This window comes from Haemaphysalis longicornis, unplaced genomic scaffold, assembly GCF_048455015.1.
Source record: "Haemaphysalis longicornis isolate Haplotype H1 unplaced genomic scaffold, Haemaphysalis longicornis Haplotype H1 scaffold_1, whole genome shotgun sequence".
Lineage (NCBI taxonomy): Eukaryota > Metazoa > Arthropoda > Arachnida > Ixodida > Ixodidae > Haemaphysalis > Haemaphysalis longicornis.
The window spans coordinates 160532211-160546009 of record NW_027526203.1 but is presented as its reverse complement, the minus strand read 5'-3'; the positions used below and the strand labels follow the sequence as shown (position 1 = coordinate 160546009).

At 46.0% G+C, this 13799-nt stretch overlaps 1 pseudogene; it reads right to left on the bottom strand.

Moving 5' to 3' along the window:
* Window positions 1-2420: 2420 nt before the first annotated feature.
* On the bottom strand, window positions 2421-5684 carry LOC144155463 (uncharacterized; annotated as a pseudogene).
* Between the last annotated feature and the right edge of the window lie 8115 nt (window positions 5685-13799).

Below are 13799 nucleotides of genomic sequence, written 5' to 3'. Positions count from 1 at the left end.
AGTTGTCTGCAATGCGTCGGATGTCGACAAGGAAATGTTACAAAGGTTCAACTTCATGCTGACATCGATTGAAGAACCGGAAGCTTTCCGTTATCTCGTGGCGCTTCGGATCAAAATATTCATTCGGCGCTGCAACGACTTCTTCGTAGGTTAGGCTGTTCGGTTTCTTCGGAGCGACTCGACCCGCCAGAATCTCCACAGTCCTCGTGTTTAACGCTGCTACGATCAACGCCCTTTTTTTCGCTGTGTCGGTAACCCCAGTTGCCTCTAAATAAGCTTCTGCCTTGATGACGTACGCTTTCCAATTGTCCCTCTCGCCGCCATACTCGGGAAGATGGTGGTGAGCCATGGCTGCCGTTGTCATTGCTGCAGGTTGTTGAAGGACCGTACCGTGGTTTTGCTCGCCGTGTTCTTCTTTTACTTCATGGGTTCTTTTCTTGCTCGTCGCCACTGTTACATAGCCGGCGCACACACGGTGCGTGGACGACAGACAAGACAGCGCTGGGGACTGAACCATTTATGCGTCCGTGAACACAGTATTTAAAGCATAGCAAGGGAGAGGGAGTTGGGAAGGAAGAAAGCGCGAAGAAAGACATGACGCTGAGTTGTTGATACGTCACACGCCTGGCTCAGGCGGCGGGAGATAACAAAGCAAGCCGATTTACAACAGTAAAGCAGACTTCAGAGCAAGCAAGGAAGAGCTGAAAAAGCAGGAATTAGTCAACAGCAATTGTTTAGGACTGCTGAAAGCCTACCATCTTCTGGGTGGGTTCGAGCCAATGAAGAGGCAGGGCTGGCAGATCCACCTAAAACCAAATAAGGAAACATGACTGTTCACATAAGTGCTATAAAATTGGAACTGGGACTCACCATGGTTTATGCGGTGTGGGCTTGCCTGTGCCGTGGGACGCGTCCCGCCTGCTTCGTACTGGTGGGCTAGTGGACGGAAACATCGGTGAGAATTTGTTGTTCTGCCCGCAGCAGTGGGACAACTAGTACTTACCATGGCTGAACTGCTGAGGGCTTGCCTGAGTGGCAGGGCGTGTCACGCCTGCTTCATACCGGTGGGCTAGTTGGACAGAAACATGGGTGGCAATTTTGGGTTCTGTCTCCAGCAGTGAGACGACTAGAACTTACCATGGCTGAACGGCTGAGGGCTTGCCTGAGTGGCAGGACGCTTCATACCGGTGGGCTAGTTGGACAGAAACATGGGTAAAACGATATTTCATCCACAACAGTTCCTTGTCAGGTATGAAAACAAATAATTGAGTATTTACCAGAAGGGGGTGTGTGCATGTCGGGGATGTTTGCTGTGTCCCGGGCTGTAAATGTACGTTTTCCATTATTTCTACTTCCAAAATAGTTATTCCAAAATAGCCTCTAGGCACGGCAATGAAATATGCACCACACACCTGGCGGCAGCCTTTTTTGTGCTTTAGTTCCCTATGATGACGGCACATGGACAAGCGTTAGGTCGTATCCATCTGGAACCAAAATCATTTCATGCTGTTTGCTGTTCATGCTGTTCATAAGCAGAGTGCAATCGAGGGTAAAAGTTGGTGAGGTGCAACCAACTGATGGAGATTGCTGCAACGTCCCCCATCAAGATGCCTTGTTTCAATATGTGGGCTCCGGGTGCACTTGGGCTGTATTCAGTTTGAAGAAATTTGATTATGCCGTTTTGATTCCTTCCTTCTTTCTGCCTTTGGGTTTGACGCATGAAGACGCTTATGCTAGTCACTACAGAGCATACCGTTGATGGAGAGAACTGCTCAGTGTCTCCTTTGGTATTACTCAGCAGTGGGCTTTCAAGCAGTCATATTATAATATACAGAGTTAATAACAGTGTAGCGCAAAAATAATGAAGCATCTCAACACATAGCAGTGATGGTAGGCTGAATCAGTAATTCGTTTCATTCAGCTCTGCCGTGCCCATCATACTTTTGCCCTTGAACGTACTCTACAGCAGGGAACATGTTAGGCAGGTGCCTCCACAATAAATTTTGATGCGTAGCTCTAAGACCAAGAGAAAAGTTACCTCATAAAGTAAACCTCCCATGCCTTTAAAGACAATAAACTACAAGTGCAACAGGTAGGTCCCATATAAAACTTTTCTGATGACATAGTCACATTTACCTAAAGCATTTACCCAAAGAACAGCTTTTCTTAAAGGTTCACTGTTACTACTCATTATTGTGCAAAGCAAAAACAATTGTTTTGTACCTTTTTCCTTCTCCGTTGGAGGTGGAGGCGGCAGCGTTGGAGGGCCATAATCTGGCTCATCACATGCACTATCCGCGCCGCGCTCGCTTTCAAGATCAAATGGGAGGGCGCGCCGTTTTCTCATTTTCCCCGTCCGAGCTCCTCCTCACTGTTAATATCCGATCGATACTGCAAGAGTTGAAGCTTCTCCAGGGCCTTTTCGTAGACATCTGAAAATAACTTCATTAAAAGCGGAAACACCAAAAATACAAACGGCAGCTTACCAGCCCACCACATCACTAAGCACCTGGCTTGTGCCCAGTCGGCCGATGGTGCCGCCCCTTCCATTGTCATTCGGCGCCGCTTCACTGGATTTCTGGTGCTTGGCCAGAATGTGTGATCCTCTTTTTCGTTCAGCCATGTTTTATGCGCAACAGCCAAGCTGTTTTCTTCGGGAAATGCCACAATGGCAAACGTCTCAGCTAAAAAAAAGATAATAAAGCAGCGCAAAGTATGGTGCCCACAAACAGCTAGCAGATAAAACTGATAAGACAAATTACATTTGAAAACGAAATTGTAATACAAAGCTTATTGCATGTGCCGCATCGGGAACACAGCATATTTTTTATCAAAGGGAAGCCATACACATTTGGCTGCAACCTCTGAGATAGGCCAGAAGTGCAGGTTCTAAAGCTTCGACACCAGAAAAATGTTGATGAGCGAGGAATGGCAGGGATACGTGTTAAGGTCCTCCAAACTCGTGTACCTCTGTCCAATAAGCACTGGTTGTTGGCTTAGAGCACAGACTGCGAAGTTCACAACTTTGGCGATACTTTTGTCTTTCAGCATGCATGTGCAATCTGTCTCGTTTGCTTTGATTGTTACATCAGCAGAAAACTTCCAACTTTTATGCTGAGGGCCTACACAACCAAATGGCAGAGGCCCATTCTCATGCCTGAATGCCAGTTTTCCAGCTTCTGGTATGCTGTGCGCACTAGGGAAAGTGTGTTTAGACAGGGCTCGTTCCTCCATAACCCGATTGTAAAGCTGCTCAAGTGGCTTTTCTGGTTTTCGGACATACTTATTTAGTTTAGGCATGTAGTTTTCAAAAGGGAAGGCACTGTAGCCATGCACGAATCCATGGACTCGGGCATCATCTGCTACGGGAACCAGGCAGTGAACATTAAGTTAAACTGCATGTTCGCCGTACATGGCAGTGAATACTTTGACAAAATGCACTAACAGTTTCTGCGCATATTCCAAGAGCTGGGTTAAAGATGATGAGCTGCATAGCATGCTCATGGCAGCATGCAAGACCATGAAATTGTCTACCAGACGATTAGGTATTCTCGACTTAAGCACGACAGGACCAGAATAAAGCAAAAGAAAGCGGAACTCTGAAGCCTTCCACCTCTCAACATCAGACAAACTTCGCGGCTTTCGGGACATTTCCGATGGCACGTAACGCCGAATGTCAGTGCTTGCTGCTGACACAGCATCTTTTGATTTTTTCCCTATTCTGTAGCGTTTCGCCCCTTTTATCCATAGCCACAGAAGCTTGCGAACTACACCTAAACAAGCAAGATGCATGATGTAGTCTAACGGTACCTGCTGAATTAGGTCAATGGGGAGCTCTCTGAGAATAGTGTCAGTGTTGTGGTGCTATCCCAGCTCTGCATTTCGAAAGCTAGCATCTGTTCGCAATGGAGCATAAATCTCAGGGAAGCACACGCGCTCATGCTTGTAATCCCCTTCGGTAGTACACTTTGGGCAGCTGAAGTATCCACTGTGACCCTTGATGCCTAAAATATTGATGATTGATTGATTGAGGGGTTTAACGCGCCGACGCAACGCAGGCGATGAGGCGCGCCGTAGTGGAGGGCTCCGGATTAATTTTGACCACCTGGGGATCTTTATCGTGCGCCGAAATCTCGTACACACGGGCGTTTTTGCTTTTCGCCTCCATCAGAAAAGCGGCCGCCGCGGCCGGGAATCGAACCCGCGACCTCGTGCTCAGCAGCGCAACGCCTTAGCCACTGAGCCACCGCGGCGGGTTTGATGCCTAAAATATAGGACTTAGCAGGTGCATCACAGATTATTGCTGCAAGTTCTACGCGGATCACTTTGTTTCCAATCGCGATACCCTGCTGCAAGGCGACTTTCAAGTCCGCGACAAATTGCTCCAAGAAAGCATTGTGATCCGGAGCCTTGCACTGTCTGTAGTAAATGCCAATTGGAAATGGCTTGCTACCTTCACAGTTACCTGCTCTGCAAAGAATTGGCCAGAATTGGTCGCGCGTGCTTTTAGTGAGAGGCAAGCCATCTACGTTCACGTGCAGCATTACTGGATCGGGGACAGGCACATTTCTCAGTGCTGCCTCAATGCTCTCACTGAGGTCAAAATGACAATACTGGCCTGATCCATCCCATACATTTAACAGCCTCTGCTGATCTCGGTGTTGACAAAAGCGTCCTAGCACTTTTTGGAAGGCTAGAGAACCACGAGTGCAAGCGCAGCACTCCTAAAAGTTGTGTGACTGCAACATGAGGAACATCTCCCGCCACACTCCACTGGTGCAGACTTTGCCTGAAAGCCGCAGTGTTAAATTCCTGCCCCTGAAGCAATGTTTCGTCTCTGGCGGTGCACTGGACCAGATTTTGGCTGAAAGCAGCAGTGTTAGGCTCCTGTCCTTGAAACAATGTTTCGTCTCCGGCGATGCACTGCTGTGCGCCGTTTTGGTGCCAATAAAGCACATCTTCGTCAAAACGTCTGCTGGAAGCTACATCAACCTCCTCAACGCCATTGGCAAACTCAAGAATTTCGCTCGAAGTTGTGAGAGAACTGAAACAAAGCGCATGAGATGGCAGTGGAAACGACTCTGTTGCTGCCATTACTTCGGCACCTGTACTGGAAAGGGAACCTACGTAGCAAGTGCTTTCTTTCCCAGCTGATAGTATTTCATTCAGGTCATTCTGTACTGCTCTACGAACGCGGCGATAAGCTGTCATTCTATAGTTCATCTCAGAAGCTAGCTTCAGCACTGTGGAGGCTACATTGTTGTCCCCCTCAGGGCGCCTAACTCACCGCGAAGGAAGCGACAAAAGGCGCCGGGGCCGTGCGGTGCCACTTGCCGAGAGGGGAGAAGGGAGTGTCCTTTCAGGACCCCGTTCACGGCGGATTAGGCGCCCTCAGTGAGCGCACTATTGATAACAATGTAGCCTCCACAGTGCTGCAGCTAGCTTGTGAGATGAACTATAGGCAGACCAGCCATGTTGATACACGCGCCAACTTCAGAAACGCAAGGCCGACAACTTCCAATAAGGTTTCACTAAGTTAAACCGCTAATCTGAACAAACTAAACTTGCGAATCAAGACTGTCATGACTCGACAATGCCAGCACACAAAGGGCAAACTTACTTCGGCTTGCCATGCTCGTCCCTTCCATGATGTCCGCTTCTGCCCTTGCCCCAACAGAGCTCATGCTATCAGGGGAATAAGCAAAATGACACATCAGCGTACTAGTTACCAACAGGGTGTCAGAACGGAACAAAGACTGGAACCGAAAAACAAAAGAAAACAATAATTTTGGCCCGAACGGCAGCGTAAACATTGATTATTTCGTTCAGGAGCTGAACCGAAAAACATCGTTTCGGTTTTCGGTTACCCTAAAAGTGAAATTGAGCTAGGTGACCATGCAGCCCCTAAATCTGCGGCCGTGGAAAAAATGGCCTCGGAACTAATGGTCCCAACTCCAAAGTAGGAAAAAATGGTCTTACCACTACTGCACCTATGCGTGAGCGCCTGTACTCGGAAATGTCAGGGGGCTCAATTAATTTTCGTTGATATATTTGTGTTTGTGTACAATGCATTTTTTATCGGTTCGTGTGTAATGTATTTACCAGCTCAATACTGTATACAAGCGCCCCATTTTTCGTAGCACATGCATGATCCCCCGTACGTCCATTGGTCGTCTTTTCTTTATTCCGACTGCCATGCATAGAGCGGCGGGCGTTTCAATCAAAATCTGTTTCCTCTATAGGCGCCTGCATGCACTTAGCAGCCCTCGCTTAGTGCTTAAAGTAAATGCAATGACGGACTGCCGGAAGCAGGGGTTTCCCTAGGAATCGAATCAAAAGGGAGAGGTGGGAGGCTATAGATAAACTACACAAACTGTTTCTTTTTTAGTCCACTAGTTAAATAATACGTCTTAACCAAATGCTCATCCGCGTGACATATATTTCTGTTTTTCTGTATATACACCTGGAAGTCGGTGTTTTCTATTTAATCATAAAAACATTTTTTAGAAATTTGGATTTTACTGAAAAGGTCAGTATTCAGTTTTAAAGGTCCGACCATTTTTCAACGTATAAGGACATTTTGAAAGTTCTTGCCAGGGCCAATGACGAGATGAAAGTTTTTGAAACAATGCTTAAGGAGTACACGAATTACGCACCACTTATACCATGGGCACCGATTGTCTTTGGAAGCTCACAATTTGCGCTCACAGTGGACGCTCACCTGACGTCCACTGCAGCTAAAGCTATGAGACTTCATATTTTAAGAGAAATTTGGTCCCTGGTTGGGAAGTGAAACTCCTTAGGTTAAACTAGACAAGTACGTATTTTCTGCTTCTGTCTCGCTTAGATGGTATCGTGGTATTTCACTCCTCCATTTGTTGGGGCTTGACCATACTGCCCAGACGTTTAATGCAAGAATTGGCATGAGCAAAATATAGAAATTCAAGGGAGGGTGTCCAGAAAAACTAGGGGGGTCTACACACCCCTTGAGCGGTGTGTAAAGAAATCAGTGGCCGGAAGTATCATGATGAACGCAGTTTCCTCTGGAACGGGGCAACACATCTGTGGTTTAGAGTAAGCTGGCTCACATGCAATGCTCGTACGGATATAGACGTTTACTAACGCTTCATCAGAAGTGAGTGCCAGGTAAGCCTGCGCCGTCAGCTTATTTTACAGCCACGACATTGTCGTCCGGTACCGCTGCCAGTCAGTCAACATATAGTGCTGACTTGGTACATCGTGTTCGGCGATTTATTGTAATTTGAAAATAAAATCTTTGCCTGATGAACGGTTTATTTATTTAGCTAAGCTGTATTACTGTTCTTACCTCAAACGCTCCGATATCTGCAGCTCAGATCCATCGAAGCAGCACGATTTAAGATTTTGGTCTGTCTCTCCTCTCTCTGAATCTGTCATCCTCTGCCCCAACTCCCACACCAGCAGGCGTTCCGGTGTCCCCCCTAGGTGTGACAATTTACGCCTGCTGGTGGTCTTTCCTTTCCTTTTTATTGACAATAAATTCATTCATTCATTCATTCATTCATTCATTCATTCATTCATTCATTCATTCATTCATTCATTCATTCATTCATTCATTCAATAATTTTGCAGCTCGAATTGTACGCATTTCATCAATAGCCGAATAAATTTAATCTATCCAACGTCATCTACCGTACACCGGCTCATTCATCCTGGAAGGGAACGAGGCGGCTCACGCCGCAGCCCGAGCTCACACACACTGGGAATCTTCTTCTGGGATGGCAGCCAGCTTTTCCATGAGCCCAACGCGAGAAATTACCCCCAGAAGTTACACTGACATCCTGGCACATTACTGATGGGGATGAAAAACCTTTCCGCATCCATATATCAACATTTCTCGCGAAGACAGCTCCAGGAGGACACATTTCCACATTGCACATTACTGCACTCGACACATCTGACATTATACACACACTCTTGTAAATTCTGCGCAGAGCCTTGCTCTTTCTACCTTACGGTGTAGGAGTGCCGCCACACACCATCCATTGCTCCAAGTCCCAACCGCTCATTTGAGCAGGGGGATGAGGCACGGATGACCAGCTTAAACTCGGATCGCCAACATCTGGTAGACCGAGCGAGACAGCTCGCCCAGACCCAGGGCTTCCTGGACTAAGGAGCTCCCTCACACAACTTTGACTGTTCCATTAAAGGAGCCATGAAGAGAAAATACAACTTCGTTTAATTTGAAAGAACTAGGATTCAGTATCTCACTCAGCTCCATTACAGCCACAAAAGATGTTTTTGTAACGAAAAAAAAGCAAGAAGTATTTAAAAACTTTTGAAATTTTGCGCCACAGTGACGTGTTATGAGCACGAGTGACGTCACACGGGCCAGCAATAAAACATAATTTTCAGTGCGTTAACTGCACGTTAGCATTCAAGTGATGCGGTCAAATGGAACTAGAGGCCCCATTACAGACGTCCAGTCATGTGTCGTCGCGACAGGTCAGTTAGGCGGCCGCCGATCGCACAAACAAGGTTCCGTGACGTCATAGAAAAGTTGCGGGAAATTGGCTAGGGGGTCGCGACTTCTTCACACATTTTCTTTAATATCTCCGTTATTTGTTCGAAGATTGCGATGATATTGGTATCATTGTTATCGGTACTAAGCAGTCTTTCTAATAAACCCAACTTGTATTTTCTCTTCATGGCTCCTTTAAGCATCTATCTGTTAATCCTCCTCCCCAATAACTTGTTTTTCTCCAAAATGGCATTACTTAGCTATTATTACGCGTCTTCTTTTGCTGCAAGGTTTAAGACTGCCGGTCAACACGTCTTGTTCATGATGTTGTCGTGTTGCGGGAGCGCTAATCTATCCCGAGGGCAGCAGGTGCACGTGAGGTCCAGGTGTACGTGACGTTAAGTTCAAGAAAGCATGGTCACCTCAATTTCACTTTGATGGTTTTTTTTAGTTGTACCGGCCATTTCTCGTCCTGCGTTGCCGTAAGAAATTTGCTACAATCCTCTCTGTATACAGGGTATTTCACGCCAGGCTGTGCGCAATTTTATAAAATAGTCTATCGGAGTTAAATTGTTTTTTTTTGCGCCAAGTGATCAGGGTCCATGTCGGGCGCTATAAAACGGGTTCCAAGTGCTATTAAGGGAATAATTAACTAGAATTTGTTAATTACCTTTTTAATTATCCTAGTTAAATGCAATTGGTTGTAATGAGGAAATTGTAGAGGATCATGAGCCCATCCGGTATCAATTATAAAAATTTTCGAAATTGTAATTGTGTGCACAGGTACAGCGCTCAGAACCTCAGCTCTCCAGATGTGCGCGACGGGCTCCGTGTGGCAGCTGAACGCCGCAAAGCTACGCCCACGCGCTCATGTTACTCAGAGCTGCACGCGCCACACGTACGCCGCGCTTTATCACGTTGATTGCGAGAAGGGCCGTCTTCAGGTGCCATAAAAAGTAGGTACAAAGGGCGTACGCTTCTCACGAAACTGTTTATTCATCGACTGGCTTCGCTGCGTGTTCATTTATACGCGTACACAGTAAAAAAAAAAAAAAACAGTAAGAAGAAAACACTCACACGAAAAGACGCGGGGGAGAGCCTCGAGTAAGAATAAATGCAGATGAGGGATAACTATAGAAATACACGTCTCGCCAAAAACGGTATCCGTACATTTCGGTGCACGGATTTCTTGGTGCACTGACATTTCTGCAGGACGTCTCGATGTGGATATTCCAGTGCGCTAGCATCCCAGACATTCTGTTAACATTTCAGCTTTACTATTTCAATTTCGTCAAGCGATAGGTTATAGCGTTCGAGAGTTGTGTGTGGGCAGCACTGCGCGGAAACGGACAGTAATCCAAGGCGTAGTATCAGAGCCTGAAAGTATATTTTAACAGTAGATGTTATAAATTAACGCTGTAAATGTACTCCATTAAGCCTTTATTTTGTTATCAAGTTAATATCCCTAATTCTTATATATAAGTGTTACTCAAGCGCTTTAATTTTACTTCATTCAACGTTGGAAGACGCTGCTGGTTTTAATCCAGCCAAACTCTTCTCTGCTCTCCTCTCAAACCGCAGGAGAAAAAAAAGAAAGGGAATCGGGCTAGCCTAAGTGCGAGTGCATTTACTTATGATTTTCTCTTGCACCCTAGCCTTTGTTGCGTTCGGTACCGGTTCTACTGATAAATAACCAGTGGTCGCACGTGCATGCCGTGGCTAAGGGGACTCGGGCAGGCGGTCCGGGCACCGGGTACCAGCTTCCTCGGAAGGGGGAGGGTTACCGCTGTGCCTCTTTGATCCGTAAATAGTACGTCGAAAACTGCAAGACGAATGTCGCAGGTCTCCCCACACCAGCCTATTTAAATTCTCTTCCTATTGTAATGGAAGAAGGTGAGGAGAATTCCTCATCCAAGTCGGGAGTGTCGCCCCCCGGCGAGACCTGTGCGCTCTGTTGAGAGGCAAAGCTTCGCCATTTAAATATTATCCGTTCAATCATTTTCTCTTCCCCTGTAAAGAGCTACTTGCCGAAGGGGCGACTGGAGGCGAAGAAAGAGCGATTCCTGGAGAAGGGGCGCCGTCGGCATGACCGCGGCGCGCGGAAGGGTGTGCGAGCAAGCTATTTTCTCGAGGAGGGCGACAGTAGGACCAACGAGACTGGTTATTGTGTCCGCAGCGGCTTTTCAGTGGCTTTTTGTTGCGTACACGAGAGGTTGTGTGAGGTCATGGTGAATGTATAGCTCTTTCTTCCGTCTGCGTGAAGAGTCGAATACCGTGAACTCCACTCGGCCTGTCCAATTTTCAGAGGAAATCGAGAATAATATAACTAACAAAAAAAAAACTAGGGGTTATAAAAACTTGGAGGAGGGGTGTAGCTGCTGGGATGCAGAATTAAATTGAAATGAAAGTAAGTGCAAAAACATGAATTCAAGTTAGGTGAGGAACAAGTAACTGTACAGATTAAAAGTTCTCCGGACTACGAACAGCTCAATGTCCAGCAACGGGTGATATAGTTGGCCGTCGCAGTTTTCCTCTTCTAACAACCCATTATTTGTAATCTATAACGATCAAAAATCAGGTGTTGATAGGTCATATTTTCGTAGGTTGTTAAATTTTTGTTGTCTTTTCTTCCCTCGGAGGGCGAGTGAAATCGCGCTTTTTGCCCGAATACGGAAATGACTGGTATTTCTACGCACAACCCCTACACGCTTTACGAGCATTTAATGGATATAGAAGCTGCAGCTGTTTTCGAAGAGGCCCGATCTTCCTCCACTAAAATGTCCCAGACCTGCCCACACACTAAAAAAAAAAAAAAAAAAAACGATGCTCGCCACAACAGTGTTAGCAAATTCACTTTAGCGTGGCAGCGCAGACCACATGAAACTCTTCGTAATATTTTCTGCATTTTTACCGCGTGTATGTTAATTTGCTTTCTATGGATGGTGGGTTGGTGCGAGAAAATTACTTGTAGAATGCTTTACACCATCATAAACACCGGCTAATTGTACATGCAACAAAAACGAGTGAATTTGATGGACGCCCTGTGGAAAATTAAGGTGTGCCAAAGAATTTAGTCAGTTGGCTGCATAACAGGTGTTTCTTGAATGAAGTATTAAAAAATATATACAAATGCTACAATTCCAAAAATAACTGGCAAAAATGATACATAGCTTAAACTAAAAATACAATCAGTGGATTGTTCTCCGTAACCCACGTTACGAAAATAAAGATATAACGGTTGCTTCCAACAAATAAGCACGCAATAATTCGTTCGCCAAAAACTTCGCGCACCGAAATGTACGTGGTCCTCCCACCACTCGTCGGTGATCGGGAAAGTAAGAAACGTTTCTGGGTCAGCTGGTGACAAGCGAACCAGCGGCGTTAGAGGCACGCTGGTAATACATAAGAATGACACTAGATAATCAACACAAGGAGAGTGCGCAAAAAACCGCCTCAGTGGCACGCAAGTTTCAATGGTTAACATCATTACAGAAAAAGCGCGCGGGAAGCGGGCGCAGCCGCATGCAGGTTTCCATAATTACAAAGTTATCCATGTACACAGGAAGGGAAAGCGCCGTTACGACCTCCGGAACTGTGGCTCAAACATTCTTAAATCATTAATGCCATCAAAGCATAGCTTTAATAAACGGGAAACAAAATTAAAAGTGACACGAAACTTTTAAATCCGCTTCCCTTCAGCAAACCAAAATTAAGTCGTATGTAACAACTGTGATAAAGTGCTCACGTCCCTGCGGGCACAGGATCGTTCTGGTGTCCTTTCTATGCAGTAGGACAATGAACTAGAGCATTTTATGAAAAATTACACAGAAGAAATGGTGAAAGCAAAATTTTAAAATCACCAGGAACTCACAGAATTGTCCACTAATAATACGTTTCATTCTTACACCGATTGTGTTCATTGTGTGAGTTCTTTACAGCCAGTTTCTCTATGGGTAGCCAGATAAGTTGTTTTTTTTTTTTCGGCACTGATGTACTTTTACACAATTACAACGATAAGTGACTTAACACTGCCAATTATGTACTATTTTTCAGCAGACGCAAGCCAGGGTTGGTCCGTTCTCGCGATTTTTGTTATTCGTGTTTTCGCCGTTCTTGATTGATTGATTGTAGGGTTTAACGCGCCGACGCAACGCAGGCGATGAGGCGCACCGTAGTGGAGGGCTCTGGATTAATTTTGACCAGAGCTTGAAATGGGGCTAGTTGTTTTCTTACTCGGAACATTGCTGGCGCTAGGCGGGACAAGGACGACGAATTACACTCCAGAAGTGCGCTCCAGTTGTGTGTAATTCGTCGTCCTTGTCCCGCCTAGCGCCAGCAATGTTCCGAGTAATTTTGACCACCTGGGGATCTTTAACGTGCGCCGAAATCTCGTACACACGGGCGTTTCTGCTTTTCGCCTCCATCGGAAAAGCGGCCGCCGCGGCCGGGAATCGAACCCGCGACTTCGTGCTCAGCAGCGCAACGCCTTAGCCACTGAGCCACCGCGGCGGGTCGAAGGAAAAATGGCTGTCGATATATTTTTAGGTGTGCGAAAAGCTTTTGACACTGTTATACTTCTCAAGAATATACTTATGATATACTTCTCAAGAAATTTGTTTACGACACAAAAGAGCAATAATAAAAACATAATTAGTCATAAACGGTCAGTAGTCTTCCGCGGACACACATACTGGCCAATACAATGAGTCTGTCTTGCGAAAAGACTGGACGACTTTTCGCTGAATCTGTCCAGATGGATACTTCTTTAACAAGCCTCAGAAAGAACGCACTGCGCCAACCCCTCTCATTTGAGGCTGGAAGTGGACACTAAACCCCCAATTAACTAGAGTCCTACATTGCAGCCGCTGAAAAAGACTTAATGCAGGCTTCTATAACGCTCGCAAGCCAGCAACCCAGAATCTTTGAAAAGAGTACCGTGACGAACTTGAGTCACTGAGTGATAAACCCAGCCAATAAAAAAAGACTGCAGTTAAAGGCCTCTAAAACAAAGCGTGTCGGACTGCAATAATAGTTCGTTATACACGTAACTTCGTTTTATGCGTCGCCAACGTCACTGACCCTCTATAAAGCAGATAAGCATATACTGAGAGATAGAATCGCCAGATTTAAACTGCAATAGGCGAAAAAGAGTCAGCAACTTTCTTCTGCACAGTAGTATGACATACTGAATGCGCAACCACCACTGAGCTGATGCTGTAGAGGTTAACGGCGTGCAGCAGGGAGAGGTCAAGGAGAGACGAGATATACCGTATTTACCCGATTCTAAGCCCCCCCCCCC